The sequence below is a fragment of the Macrotis lagotis genome, chromosome X, assembly GCF_037893015.1.
Source record: "Macrotis lagotis isolate mMagLag1 chromosome X, bilby.v1.9.chrom.fasta, whole genome shotgun sequence".
Classification (NCBI taxonomy): Eukaryota; Metazoa; Chordata; class Mammalia; order Peramelemorphia; family Peramelidae; genus Macrotis; species Macrotis lagotis.
This window is the reverse complement of record NC_133666.1, coordinates 421,378,277-421,393,359: the sequence shown is the minus strand read 5'-3', so window position 1 is coordinate 421,393,359 and position 15,083 is coordinate 421,378,277. Positions and strand designations below refer to the sequence as shown.

Below are 15,083 nucleotides of genomic sequence, written 5' to 3'. Positions count from 1 at the left end.
CCGGTGGTCCTCACTCCACACTCACCCAGGTGCAGCTGAGTTCTCCCATCGACCCTTCATGCTGTTGCAGGTGATCTCTGGGCTACGCTGGGCTGGGTTGCACTGTGCTGCAACTTTTTTTCCCAAACCCTAGTCCTGGTGAAGCACACCTTTCCCGAGGAACTTCTAAGTAATCTTGGACTGGGAAAATGTATCACTCAGTCTTTCTGTGGGTTCTGCCCCTCTAAATTTTGGCTAGAGCCATCCTTTGGTTTTGGGGGGTTTGGGGGGGTTGGAGTTGTCGGGGCATGCTGCCTTCATGCTGCCATCTTGGCTGTACCCCCATACACCTTTTCTTCAGGAAAGGATTCCCTCATTGTAGATTCTGAATTCCTTTAAGGAGAATGTTCATGTAGACTCCAACTTGCAGGGACTTTGGAACTCTAAATTAGCTAGATCCAAAGATTTTTATATTAAAACTGTCATAAATCATTGACTTGTATAGCCAACAAAATCCGCATGTCTTTAGCATGTGATTGATCCCTTGAGTTGTCCCTTAAATATCTTCTCCAACACTTTTTGGACTGACACTGGTATTGTTGAAGGGTATGCAAGAGTTCTCATCCAAACCCAGTTATACTGGACCCACATACTAAGTAGGGAAATTGAGTTAACAACTATTCAAAATAAATAAACCAGAAAACTTGGTTCAGTAGGGAAAATTCTAATGAAAGATGCAAAGTAGGTAGGAGTGGATATTAATAGCACCCTCCTGGTCTTAAAAGACATCAAAACCCAAGACATCATCACTGCATTCTGTTCTTGACATATGGTGGAATATCATCTTTGATTGAATGTGATTTTAAAAAATTGGAAATTACTAAAAAGTGGTCATTCTGAAAGATAACATTAAAAAGTTACTGGAAAAGGCAGTTAGATTAAAGCATTGGCCTTAAAGTCAGTAGGATCTGAGTTCAAATATGAATTTTATTTCAAATAAGAACTCAGATAAATTATATTTACTAGTTGTCTGTCCTTGGGCAAGTCACTTAACTCCATTGCCTTGGTTGGGGGGAAACTACTGGATATTTAAATTTTTATTCAAATGTATACAAAAGAATAGATGTAGCTATTTGGTGAAGGAAGAATAAATACAATAAAATATTCTTTCTTTTAAAATTTAACCAGGGGCAGCTAGGTGGTATAGTGGATAGAGCACTCGTCCTGGAGTCAGGAGTACCTGAGTTCAAATCCAGCCTCAGACACTTAATAATTACCTAGCTGTGTGGCCTTGGGCAAGCCACTTAATCCCACTGCCTTGCAAAAGAGAAAAAAAACTAAAAAAAAAATTTAACCAAAAAACTGAAAGACTGTGTCAACTTGTTAGAGAGTTAAATCATTAGTAACTCCTCCCCACCCATAGTATCACAGTAATGAATGATGCAATGTGTAACTTTCTCAGAAGGAAGAAGTAGAGCTGTAAGTTTAATAAGCTGAACTTTAAAGAGAGCTCATGACCACTAAGAAATGCTGACTCACCTAGCCTCTGACTGAGAAAGACTTTTAACTATTTTCCTTCAGGCTTTAAAAAGCTCTTTTTTCCCTTTTAGTAGAGACAAACAAATAAGGAAGGGAAAACAGATGAAGAAATTAATTTAATTGATTTCCTAAGGATGAAAGTTATAATTTTCTTATAAAAATTGAACATATTTATATAATTAAATTTTAGACTGAAATTCCATGTAATTCCAAATAGCTTTATGAATTCCTATCATAATTTTCATTCTAAAAAGTTATTTATTGCATGCCCATTGTATTTATTATACTATATTTAATTGTTGTTGTTTGTCATTCATTCTCAAAGACCAGGGAGGTGATGCCATGACAAGTACATGAATTGGATCTGAGGGAGGGGGCTGTGCTAAGTTGCCAGTCTCATTTTCTCCTCAGAGCCACTGTGTCCAGTAGCCAGATTTGAATCAGTGACTGGAGATGGGTAAGTGACTTGTCCAATATCCTCTCCTTGGTGTCCTATCTGCTTTGTATCTTTCAATAGAATTTTCTTATTTTTACCTCTAGTGTGTGTGTGTGTGTGTGTGTGTGTGTGTGTGTGTGTATTTAGGTGCATTTCTTGTTTTTCAGTCCAGTCCAACTTTTCATGACCCACAACAATACTGTCCCTGAGATTTTTTAAAAATTTTACAATTTTTCCCCTAATCTCACTCCCCCACCCCCACCCCACAGAAGGCAGTCTGATAAGACTTTACAAAATAGAATTTTTCACTTTTGGACCAGATGAGATTTCTGGTTCATTTATGTTAGTGATAATGATGCTAGAAGCTCTCACTGCCTCAAGTGTGGGAGACTAGATCTGAATTAAGGTCCTCTGGACCCTGAACTGTTGTTTTATCTACTGTGTCACCTAACAGCCCCAAATTTAGTAGTATATACTTTCTATTATAATTAGTATAGTAGTATACTATAGTAGTATAATATACTTTCTACTATAATTAGTAGAAGGTAAGACTTTTGAAGACAGAGACTTTCATTTTGTCTTTGTATTCTAGTAACTATCACTGAACTTTTTAGAAAGTAGACATTTAATAATATATGTCAATTGAATAGGGAACATCTAGTTCAGTAGTATCAAACTTAAATAGAAACCAGAGCACTAAACTGTCCATAAGGATAGGATATTAGGCATTTCACTGATCTAATTTACTCTACCTGTATAAAGTATAAAGCTCCCCATTCATCAATTGCCTTTAAACTCAAGTCTTGTGTTGCTCTCAAAGTATAGTGCAAAATCCTTCAGGTTCTAAGCCTAAGTGTGCAAAGTCAGTGTTGTGCCTTAGTGAGAAAAGGTCACAGAATTTTAGGGAATTAACTAGAGAGAAAAAAATATTTTTCATCTTACCAATTTTATTTTGCATTTTATGGGTTTTGCATGATTACTGTTAGGAAAAGTGGATATTATCAAAATTCATGTTTTGTTTAAAGAATTATATGTAGAAATGAATTTTTAGCCATCTCTAGTCAAAGGTTATAGTTTTTGGTGATTGCAGAAATCTAGCCCTCTATTTCCCATAGATTCAGTTGTGGTAGCAAAAAATTGGGAAGCAAGGGGCTGCCTATCATTTGGAGAATGGCTGAATATTATAGTATATATACATGCAATTTAATGCTATTGAATTGTAAGAAATGGTGAAAGGATTGGTTTTATATATATATAAAATTATATTTTTATTTTGTTAAATATTTTCCATTGCATTTTTTTTGGCTAGGCTATGGGATTAAGTGGCTTGCCCAAGTTCACACAACCAAGCAGAATGTTAAGTGAGCCAAATTTGAACTCAGGTCCTCCTGATTTCAGAGCTAGTGCTCTATCCACTGTACCACCCAGCTCCCCCTGAAACAGTTGGTTTTAGAAAAATTTGACCTTGTGTGAAGTGAAGTAAGCAGGGGCATACAATAACTAGAATACTATAAAAGACAAACATCTTTGAAAGATTTAGAGTTTAGGGTTACACAGATTTTCCTCACTTGGGACTACCTAATACCAATGAAATCAGAGGGCAATCCCTATCCCTATCCAATTGTTAATATTTTATATTATTGATAATGATGATAAATGAGCTCACACTGTTTCAACAACAAAAGTGTTTTATGAATACTGATTTAATCATCTTGGCTAGATACCTTATTAGTTTCACTTTATGGGTAAAGAAACAGAAGTACAAAGAATTACAGCCACTTTTCTGAAATGTTTGCATTATTCATTGAAGCATTTGAAAATTAGATTTAACTCTGCTTCAATGAACATAAAAGTAACTCCTATTTTATGTGTATACCCAGAAGGAACACAAAGTTAACTCCTTGTATGGCATATTTACTAAGTTAAAGTTAGAGGCCTTTGTATAGACCAGAAATGTCAACTCTTGGCCTCAGGGCCCATTCATGTTGCTGCCTTCAGTCCACAACTGAAAATGGAAGAGTAGGTGAACACAGGAACCAATTTGAAACAGCCCACACTGACTTAACTAACACAGCTTGACTTTTTCATGTAACTAGCATTGTACTTTCTCACAGACCACCGTAGTTCTGGATTTTTTGTTTGTTTTACAAAAGATATGGATGCAGGAATTAGAATATTTATTTTAAAACATTTTATGACATCATAATTGCAAAAGGCAACTGTATTGTATGCAGTATGAATTAATATTTTGTCACAGAACTGAGAACAGATTTCAGCTGCATTTCAGTATATTTGCTAGGCCATTCTCAGTTGGCATCAACACATTGCCTATAAGCTTTCAAATAGAATGTATAGAGTTGCAATAAGATATGCAGCTTAAAGAAAACGTTATTCAAGTGCCTGTTGGACTTTTACAAGTTGTACCTACAGAAAGAAAAGTATCTGGCATTTCACAAACATACCCTGTTTGTAACGTCTCTTTCGGGAGAGCACATATTTGCAAGCAACTTTTTTTCTCTGTATGAAGCATACAAAAAGTAAAAATAGATGAAAAAAACTTAGATGAGCATCTTGAAGATATTCTTCGTACCAAATAGAGAAGCACTGGTATTGAAAAATCAGTATCAGTGTTCACATTAAAAAAGACATATTCTTATTTTTGGTTAAAAAGTAAATGTTTTATTTTTATACTCATTTTGTTATATTTTATTACCTTTTATTTTAATTTTATTGTAGTCAATAGATTAATGTTTGTTAAATTCTATATTATGATCACATTTTATTGTTATATTCATTGTTGATATAAGTTACATTGTAATCATAAATAGAAGTTCTTATTGGCCCTTGACAAGTTTTTGTGGGCGGATGTGATTCAAAAGAGCTAAGAGGTTGGACCCCATGTTCTATTTAAAAAGCTTTCACTCCATTTACAAGGTATAAACATCTCTATTAACACCAACTATGAGACTTTTTTTCTAGCAAAGATGCTGCTATAATGGGGTGTGAAATCTTACCCTGAGTACTAGTTAGCCATCTAACACAACTAGGATTATTGATTGCATAAAGGCTAGTTTTACAGCAACTAACTGTTAACTACCTTCAGTCTAGAGTTCAAAACTTTGAAAGGGGCAGAAAGAAAAAACCCAAATTGACAGACATAAAGAGGGAAATAGAGATTTGGATTATATTCCCCTGTGGGAAAGCCTACAATTCTGAGACATGTGGCCACAGAAATAGATGGTAGCATCTATGGATAGAAAGGAATTTCTGGACCAAGCAGAGGAATTTCAGAACCAAGTAGGAGATGGATTCAAGAAACAGCAAAGGGGGGAAAAAAGGGAAAAATAGACAGCAAAAAACAGAACTATGGTATGTAGGAGCAAATCTGGACCTCCATTAATACTGTAGATTATGTGCACTGGAAATTTCTTAAGGGCATTTGATTCTTATGATCCTTAAGTTTTTCCCCTCTGGCAGGAGGACATTAATTCCAAGTTAATGCTATAAATATGGACTCCAGGGGATCTTGAAAGACCTAAAGCTCATTAGAAAGTGAACTTCCATATAAAAAATTTTCATCTGAGATGAGGCTCACAACCTTATTGATAATCAATTTTTACCTGCAACACTGAAAGAGCACCATTGCCAGCTAACATTCCTTATGATATGACTTTGTATTTATAGTTCAAGTATCATGTTATAGTACAAGGTATGAGATAATGACATATGTTAATGACATGTTCTTAATGAACTCATGTTGGCTAATAGAGATTGTCCAGGATAATATTGCCTTAGGGCAAGTAAAGAGGCAGAGCTCTTTTTTTAAAAATCTTTTATTTTACTTTTCTGTCAATTTAGCAAGGATTAATTTTCTTTTTTATTTAATAGTATTTCTTTTTTTTTTCCCATTTACATGTAAGGACATTTTTCAGCACTCACTTTTTGGAAGATTTTGAGTTCAAAATTTTTCTTCTTCTCTCTGCTCACTCTTCCCCAAGATGACAAGCAATATGATATAGGTCATATATGCACAAACATGTAAGTCACATTTCTATATTAGTCATGTTGTAAAAAAAGAAAAAGAACAAAAGGAAAAAATACACAAAAAACTCTCCAAAAACATGAAAATAGTAAAGCATTAATTTTCAAGACAAAAAAGAAAATAATTCTGATGTGGAAGAATTAAATAGACAACTTAGATTTTAAAAGATCAAGTGCAGGATGGAATCAAGAGCAGATAATGCAGAGTGATCAAAAATAGTATAGCAAAATTATGTAAGAATAACATTAAGTACCACAAAAGCTCAGAACGAGAACATTTACTAGGAATTCAGAAAACAAAAACATTTTGTAAATGATATTGTTGAAAAGAAGACATATAGGGAGGGGGAACAAAAGTTACTCTTCAGGATGGGTTAAGGTAATGATGACCAATACAGCAGGACTCTTCAAAATCTCATTTTGTTTCTGTTTTCTGTTGATTTTTGATCTAGGAAATGACAAATATGGAGTTGGAACACAAGGTAAGTATGAAGATAATAGAAAACTTGATCCCTTTGACCAGTGACCAGGCCTAAATAAACTATAGCCTACAGTACTGAAAGAAATGTTTCACGTGACTATTGAGCCATTGGTAATCTAAAGCAACTGCCCTATGGAAAGTTCCCTTCCAAAGCTACTATAGTGCTTCTTAGAGGAGCAGATGAACTCTGACAGGATGAGCTTACCAGAAGACATAGATTTTAAAGTTGTTTTAACAGTGCAGAAGTGAGGTAAAGGTAAAATGCCTCCGTTATGTCCCACTGAATGCTCCATGTTTTGTTTCAACCTCCCAGGAGAGTTATTGATGAGTACTTGTCTTTTATATTGTACGTATTGTATGTGTGTAGAAATACATTTCATTTGCCTGATCCACACTGTACACTGAATTTTTTTTACCCTGTTTTTTTACACCTTAGACAAGAGCCAAATATAAGCTTTAGGAGATTTCTCTCCAGGGTTCCTGAGTGGGGTATAAAAAGATCCAGAGGGAGACTGAGGAAAAAAGTCTGACTTTTTAGTTTAGGAGCCAGATTCACTCAGACTTCATGAATCCAGTTCATTGTTCATTGTTCCAGAGGTAGAGGCCCCATTAAAATCAATTAAATGGATTTAGCAGCAGTCCTCTGTTGTTACAAAGGAATGATCTATAACTTTAAAGGATGCATACTTGATGGAAATATGGACACAGAGGAGGCTGCTGTGCAGAAATGATTTCCTACAGCAGACAACATCTTCAAAGTCACTTGATTGATAAAATGTGCAAAGAATATAAGGTTCCATTGGGTTTATTTTTTTGATTTAAAAAATAAAAGCATTTGACTCCAGAGCAAAATACAACATTAAAACTTTTTGTCCAAGAAATTATCTTCAAAGGGTACTTAAAACTTCTATCATATAGAGTTGCAATGTAAAGAAAATATTCAAAGATAGATTATTAACATCAATCACAGCAGAAAACAGTAAGGTATGGAACCAAAGTGCTCACACCTGTCACGGAAGATGACCTGTGCTGAGTCCCAACAAAAAACTCATATTGAGCTTAAGTATCCTGGAGTTCTTTAGCATGACTTTCAAGCCAGGAATGGCACAAAAGAAATGTATAATTGGTAAAATCTACCAGTTAAGAGTGAGGGAGGACAGTTAATTTGACTATTTCACTGATAACCATAGAATGTATTTTTTCCTTTCTTTTTTTTTGGTTATTTTTATAATGAATTTAAAAACAGTAAATAACATGGGCATTTTTAGAAACTTGATAGAAAAAGGTAACTCTACATGTAATTGCAGATCTACATTAAGTCCAGCTTGATTTTCTTCTTAAATAAGACATAACAATGTTGGCTGAACTGTAGTAAGGAATATCTACTTCAAAGGGAGCACAACCTAATGAAGTATTAAAATAAAGGTAAATATATGATCTGATATTATACAGACAAAGATACAGACATACACATGTATAAACTCATAGACATATATAATAATAAGAGAACATCTTTGGGAGGGATAACAATGTAATTCTAAAAGTAGCCAAACAATCTAAAAATAGCCAAAGCAATCAATAAAATAATTTTATCAACTGATAGTTTCTGAATATAGACAACTCCAAAATACTATTCTTTATATTTGTATATTTTTTAAAGTGAAGTATGTGTATTACTTTTTCAATTTTTTATTTATTTAAGGCAATGGGGTTGAGAGTGACTTGCCCAATGATTTGCCCAGCTAAGGCAATTAAGTGTTGGAGGCCTGATTTGAAGTCAGATCCTCCTGACTCAAGGGCCCTGCAGCCACCTAGCTGCTCTATATTTGTATATTTATAATGAAAGGTTTTTAAATAACTGATTATAGAAGACCACACCTCAATTTTCTAAGGGTGAGATTTTGGGGCTAAAAACTTGTTTATATTCCTATCAGTATAATAATCCAACTGTGGTTTTTCACATACCTTAGATTTTGCAAGTTTATCTCAGAATTCCTTTTTAAAAATTTTTTTTTGTCCATTTAGACTATTTTTTTAAAAAAAAATGTTTTGTATGAAACTTTTTGGTAAAAATATCATCTAAATCGAGAAACAACTTGTATATGTGGAAATAAATTTGTTGCATGCTAGTCAGCTGAGTAATAGTTTTGCTGTCCTACAAGGAATTGTTCATAATTTTATGAAATTGCACACCAAAAAAAAAATCTTTTTAAGACAGACTGTCATCATATGGAGAAACTGTGGTTAGTTTATCATGTGGCTGGGATTAAAAGAAGGAAGGAGTTATACAATCTTACAGATCAAATGACCTGCAAATAATTAACTTCTTGTTTATGGTAAAATAAAGACACAAAGCTATAGAATAACAGCTATGCTTGTGTTGCAGTATTAGTGTTTCAGGTACTTTTCAAATAAAAAAATGAAAAATTTAATTCTCAAAATTGAATAAATGAATAGTACAGTGGAACTTTAATAAGGAGGCAATATTTGCTTTGTAGCCACTGACTACCTGAGTTTGGTTTTGCCTATGAGGAATCATTATTCAGACTTGGGAAAGTAAAAATTTATTAAAAAGGTTACAGCATATAGGAAGGGATAGGGGAGGGAGGGAGGGAGAGAGAGGGAGAGAGAGAGAGAGAGAGAGAGAGAGAGAGAGAGAGAGAGAGAGAGAGAGAGAGAGAGAGAGAGAGAGAGAGAGAGAGAACAGCCAAGCAGTGTTAGCTGGGCCACAGGTTGGTAGAGAAGACCCTGGTTTTTATGTCTTGCCTTTCATCCAGAGGGCAAAAGGTAAACTCCCTTTCTCTTACTGGACCCCTGGAATTAGGTAGAGGGTAAAGCCTAAGGAGATCAGGATACAAATTTTACATTAAACAATGAATCAATGGTAATGGGGATCTCCACCCAATTTGAGCAGTCTTAAAGATTACAAATTGTTACTGTTACAGTCATAATTCTCCGTTTCTAGCCAATTTAGATTTCAAAAGTAGGTCTTACTTTACATCTCCACCCAGTGTTCTGTTACATTCACAATTCTCTTCCTCTTTCCCCTGCATCACTTTCACTAATATTCATACTCTCTCCCCTCACATAAGGATAATTTCCCTCTCCTATCCCACCTCAGGAGGGGAAGGGAATTAGGTATGATTTCCCTCAGAGTCCAAACTCTTCCCTTGGGCACCAGTCCCAGGTCCCCTGGCTTCTCAGGGCTTCTTCTCCCTTCTGGGGGTGGTGATGATGATCGCTACAATCCTGCCTCAGCATTGTCAAGGCTCGAACTCCTGGTCCCAAGGGGATCACTTGTGGCACCTCAAACTGGAGACCAACCATGCAGAGCAGAAACAAACCCCCTTAAATTCATGTCTTAGTGGTAGAGGTGGAGAGGAAGAGCAGGGACAAGTACATGGGTAGGAGTAGCAGCTGGGAGTGTGCCAAAAGATGATAGAGACGGATAGAGACATAGAGCAGAGACAAAAAAGACAAGGGAGAGAGATAGAGACAGTGAGAGATAGAGACAGTGAGAGAGAGAGAGAGAGAGAGAGAGAGAGAGAGTAGTAGTAGCAGCTAGGAGTATGTCAAAAGATAAGAGATAGAGACAGAAACAGAGACAGAGAGAAGAGAGACAAAAAGATAGGGGAGAGGCAGGGGGAGAGAGACAGAGAGAGAGAGGAGACAGACAAAAAGATGGGGGGGGGGGAGAGACTTTTAACCTAGTTTCCAGAACCATCCAGAGACCTTGTGCCCTTTCATTCCTTCCAAACCGTGCCTTCCTCCTTAGTTCTAAGGTCTCTCCAAGGACATGGCAACAGGGGGTCACTTGGCTGGGGGTCCTTATCAATCCTTTTGCTCCATCCACACCTGGTTTCTAATTGTGATAGATAAAAATTCCATTGCGAGGTACATGGCTACATTTACATTTACATTTAGGGGATGAATGATGATCAGCCTTCCGACAAGGAGAACCCCCTCTTCTGGCCGGAACTCGGGAGCCCCAAGTGCCGGGAAGGCAGCGGCCGTGGGAAGAGGTCCGTGAGCATCCGTCCAGCCACGTCAACATTTATGAAGCACCTTCTGTCTGCCGAGGGAGCCCACGGTGTAGGAGGGAGCCCGCGGTGTAAAGGGGGCCGCGGTGTAGGGAGGAGCCCGCGGTGTAAAGGGGGCCGCGGTGTAGGGAGGAGCCCGCGGTGTAGGGGGGCCCGTGGTGTAGAGGGGCCCCACGGTGTAGTGGGGAGCATAGGGAGGAGCCCGCGGTGTGGGGGGGCCCGCGGTGTAGGGGGGAGCCCGCGGTGTAGGGGGGCCCCCGCGGTGTAGGGGGGCCCCCGCGGTGTAGTGGGGAGCCCGCGGTGTAGGGGGGCCCGCGGTGTAGGGGGGCCCGCGGTGTAGGGGGGCCCGCGGTGTAGGGGGGCCCACGGTGTAGGGGTCCCGCGATGTAGGGGGCCCGCGGTGTAGGGGGCCCGCGATGTAGGGGGCCCGCGGTGTAGGGGGCCCGCGGTGTAGGGGGGCCCGCGGTGTAGGGGGCCCGCGATGTAGGGGGCCCGCGATGTAGGGGGCCCGCGGTGTAGGGGGTCCCGCGGTGTAGGGGTCCCGCGGTGCAGGGGGGCCCGCGGTGTAGGGGGCCCGCGGTGTAGGGGGCCCGCGGTGTAGGGGGCCCGCGGTGTAGGGGGCCCGCGGTGCAGGGGGGCCCGCGGTGTAGGGGGCCCCGCGCCCCACAAACACTTACACAGCGGTTACAGGCGGGACGGCCAGGGCGACCTAAGGCCGCGAAGCCCGGGGAGCGGGGCCAAGGAGCCGGGGAGGAGGCGGGGCGTCCCGTGAATCCGATCAGGCGGCAGTTGAGGCGGGACCCCGAGGAGGTCGGGAGCGGGGAGGGCCTGCCGTATGGCCGCCTGGGGGGCAGGAAGGGCCGCGGGCCGCAGTCCGGGCTCCGCCGCGGCCGCCGCCCCTTCCTCCCGCCCGCTCGAGGCGAGCCCAGCCCCGCGGTTGCCTCGGCAACGCCAAGGGCGGGGGCGGACGAGCGAGAGCGCGTCACCTGACCCGGCTATGGGAGAGCCGTCCGCGCATGCGGGGGCGGGGCCCGGCGGGTGACGTCACTCCCGCGGACTGATCCTGGGGCCGCACTTCTCCCTGCACAGAGCATCGGACACCGCTGCGGGAAGAAGCGGCGCGGGCGAGGCCCGGGTGAGCGGCGCGGCGCGGGGGCTCCAGGCCGGGGCTCCGTGGGTGGTCCGGGGTGGGGGGAGGCTGCGAGCTCCTCCGAGCGGCCGAGCGGGGCGGGGGGGGGGAGGAAGGGCGTGGGGGCGGCGGCCCGGGCTGGGGGCGCGGAGGGGCGCATCCTGGCCGCGGGGGGGGGGGCGACTTCCGGAGAAGGCGGGTTGCGGTGTTTGTTGGGTGAGGAAAGCCCTGGGGGGCGGGAGCGGGAGCGCGCGGGGGGGGGGGGGGCGCTGGGGAGTCAGGAGGACCCGCGTTCAAGTTCGGCCTCGGACACTGAGCAGTGACCTAGCTGTGTGGCCTTGGCCGAGCCACTTCACCCCATGGCCTTGCCAAAAACTAAAAAAAAAAATTTTCAAAAAATGGGAACGGGACCACATTTTCCTTAATACGGGTAAAAATTGTTTACGCCGTTTAGTGACTCGCACACTTCCCTGGCCCGGGGTGGGCGCTTAGATTGAATTTAAATTGAATTGACTAGTTCGGGGGCCCCTTCCTTGGATTTTTCATTTAAACTTAAATGACAAAAAATTTGACAGAAATTTCCAGGGTTGTTGCAAGAGGCTCCTGTTGGCAGAGCACACGCTGTGCCAGGTGCCGAGGTGGATGCGTTCCTGGCGCCGGGCAGCCGCTACTTGAAGGGACCAGCCCTAGTGCCTCACCGAGAACCTCCTCAGGCGGTTCCTAGCGGGCCCGGCCCCGGCCCCGGCCCCGGTCCCGGTCCCAGCCCCAGCCCCAGCCCCAGCCCCGGTCCCAGCCCCGGCCCCGGGCCCGCACGCGGGGGGCAGCGCCCCTGGGCCTGGCCTGACCTGTAGAAGCCGCAGCTCGGCCCCAAGTGCATTTCAGAAAGATTGTGTAGCCGGAACCCGCCGATGAGTCCCAACCACCAGGGTTTGCTTTTTTACACTGTGTCGAGAAGATTTTAGTTTGGACTTGTTTCATTCTTTTCTCAAACTAGCTTGGGGATATAATGGTACAGATGTATCAAAACTGTAGCACCACGGTGAATTGATTATCACCAAAGAACTTTTAGGAGGCATGGTGGCTGTTCAAGAAAGTCAGAAATGTAAGAAATAAGACAATTCATCACATTTTTAAAAAAAGATTATTCACTGACCATAAAATTGTTACCTAGACTACATGTTGGCAGAGTTAATTCCAGTCTTTTTTAAGATATTTCTAGGAAGGATAGGATACAGACTTTTGATCAAAATGGGAAGAATAGTGGATAGTTACTTATACTGTGGTTAATAAACTATTTCCTTAGAGTTCACTAATCTTCTAGATTTTTGACAGGTTATGGACAGGTTAAATCTACATTCTTAATCTTTCTTTGACACTGTAATTATAAGAAAGTCATTTAACTTCTCTGGGCCTCAGTTTTCTTATCTGTAATTTTAATAGCTGCCATTTATCCTACGCTCTAGGACATGCAAAGCTCTTTACCTTCTCATTTGAGTTTCTCATCTGTTCTCTGTGTTAGCCATAGATTATTGTCATGTTAAGATGAGTAAACTGAAGCTCACTAAGGTTTTAATGTTTTTTCTGTGTTAAATGTTAACTTTTATCCATGGTAAGAAAAACACAAACATCAGTTGTGTTAGGTTCAAACAAGCAAAATACTAAAAGAAAATATTGAGACATGAAGTTGTGAATTTAAACTTGGATTAAGACTGAAATGAATAGGATCAGAGATCTTAAACCATAGAGATCATCCCGGTATAACCCCTTCATTTTACAGATGGCTTTAAGTCTCTTGACTTATCCAAGATGACTAATGAGTTAGAAGGGAACAAAAATGAAGCAGCATAGGCCCCAAGAGATGAAGTGATTTGCCCTGATCACAAGCTAATAAGTGAAAGAAACAGGATATAAACCTAGGTCTCCCAAAATCTGAAGCCCAGCGCTATTACTGTCCCATGTCTTTCCCAGTCTAGTTCAGATGCATGGAAGATGAATCTTGTTGGTTTTTAAGAACAATTACTTTTGTGGAACATTAATTCAGTTTATATTATATAGCACTTTTCTATTGCCCTTCAGGTAGTATTTCCTTTTTCAGGGTAATAGGCAAATGAATAGGAATTTGGTGTGTGTATGTGTATATAGTAGGAAAAGCCCTGGCTTTGGCATTTCCAGATACTTCTGACACCTCAGTATCTGCAACACTGTGGGCAAACCACTTAACCTGCCTGAAATGATTGAAAGTGAAGATTTCTGAGGTTATTTTCAGCAAAATGATCCTATTTTTTTAGTTATTTGTTCCAAGAAGGAAGGTCATTCATTATTCCTTCCCTTCCCATTAATATCTTTATTTAATATTTCTTTTGTTCCAAGTTTGTGCAAAATTATTTTAATGATCTTTTATTATGTGAACATTTCGGTAACATTTAAGATTTGTTGGATATATCTGGAAATATTTTATCTGATGGTTATCTTTAGTCAAATGGATCATTTGCTAGTTGTCATTAAGTAAACCAGTTTAATTCTAGGTAAATAGAGAGAGAAGACCCCAGGAAAGAAGTGGATCCACTTCTATGCTTGGCATTTTGGGAAAGGTGGAATCTGGTTTAAATGAATGTCAGAACATAAATATTAAGAAAAGCAGTGGGTGAGGTAAATGCTAAAAGGAAGACATTACAAAAGAGAAAATTAGCTGGGATTTGTAGAGAGGTTCATTTAATTTTAAAATGTTTTAAAATTTTTTTAAATTGATGCTTTTTGCACATTTTACCACAATTGCTTCCCATGAATTCCTGTCACTCCCAGCCTGATCATAACAAAGAAACAATTATGTAAAACTAACCAATATAAAGTTAATGTAGCAGTACTTTTCATAGTCTTCTTCCTACTGCTTCACCAGGATGAGAGTATGCTTCATCAGTTTTTCAGAATTAAGATTGAATATTAGTTTTCATTTAATTTCAGTATTTAAGTGCCTTTCATACAAAAGACACTCTTAGGTGATGTTATTATAGAGAAAAATATGAGAAAGATGCTTCATAATATAATTGCTGGGTACATGAAAACATGGAAAGGACAGATTCAGGCAAAGTTGTAAATTTTATTTAAGTAAGGAGAATTGGGGGGGTACCCCAGAGAAATCTTTATAGAGAAGACATCACCAAGTTGGACTTTGAAAGAAAGAGAAGAACTTTAATAGACAAATGGAGAGGAGAGTCCATTCATGATATGAAAGGGGTATCATGATCAAATACTATAGAGATAGAGGAGGTAGTATTGTACTATTTGTGGAACCTCACAGAAGAACAGACTGAGTTGTGAAACAAGGCTGGCTGGAAAGGTAGATTGGAACACGAATCTGGAGGACTTCCAATGCCAAAATCAATAGTTTATGCTTTACATAGTCAAAAGGAAACCTTTGAAGAGTTTTTAGAAAAGAAA

The 15,083-nt window shown here is 40.4% G+C and overlaps 1 protein-coding gene and 1 long non-coding RNA gene across 4 annotated transcripts in view; one reads left to right on the top strand and one right to left on the bottom strand.

Annotated features, from left to right (window-relative positions):
- Positions 1-6,258: 6,258 nt before the first annotated feature.
- On the bottom strand, positions 6,259-11,559 carry LOC141497046 (uncharacterized). Of its 2 annotated transcripts, XR_012471223.1 has the most exons (3): positions 11,194-11,540; positions 10,395-10,548; positions 6,259-6,443 (listed from the first exon to the last, which is right to left on the bottom strand). It is a non-coding gene; the product is annotated as an uncharacterized LOC141497046 (long non-coding RNA). The 2 variants fall into 2 exon arrangements; XR_012471224.1 differs by lacking the exon at positions 10,395-10,548 and having other exon boundaries at positions 11,194-11,559.
- Positions 11,547-15,083, top strand: part of SDCBP (syndecan binding protein) — a 37,720-nt gene continuing 34,183 nt past the window's right edge. For both annotated transcript variants that reach the window (XM_074199632.1, XM_074199631.1), the window contains exon 1: positions 11,547-11,651. The gene's annotated coding sequence lies outside the window, so the exon portion shown is untranslated. The remainder of the gene's footprint in view (positions 11,652-15,083) is intronic.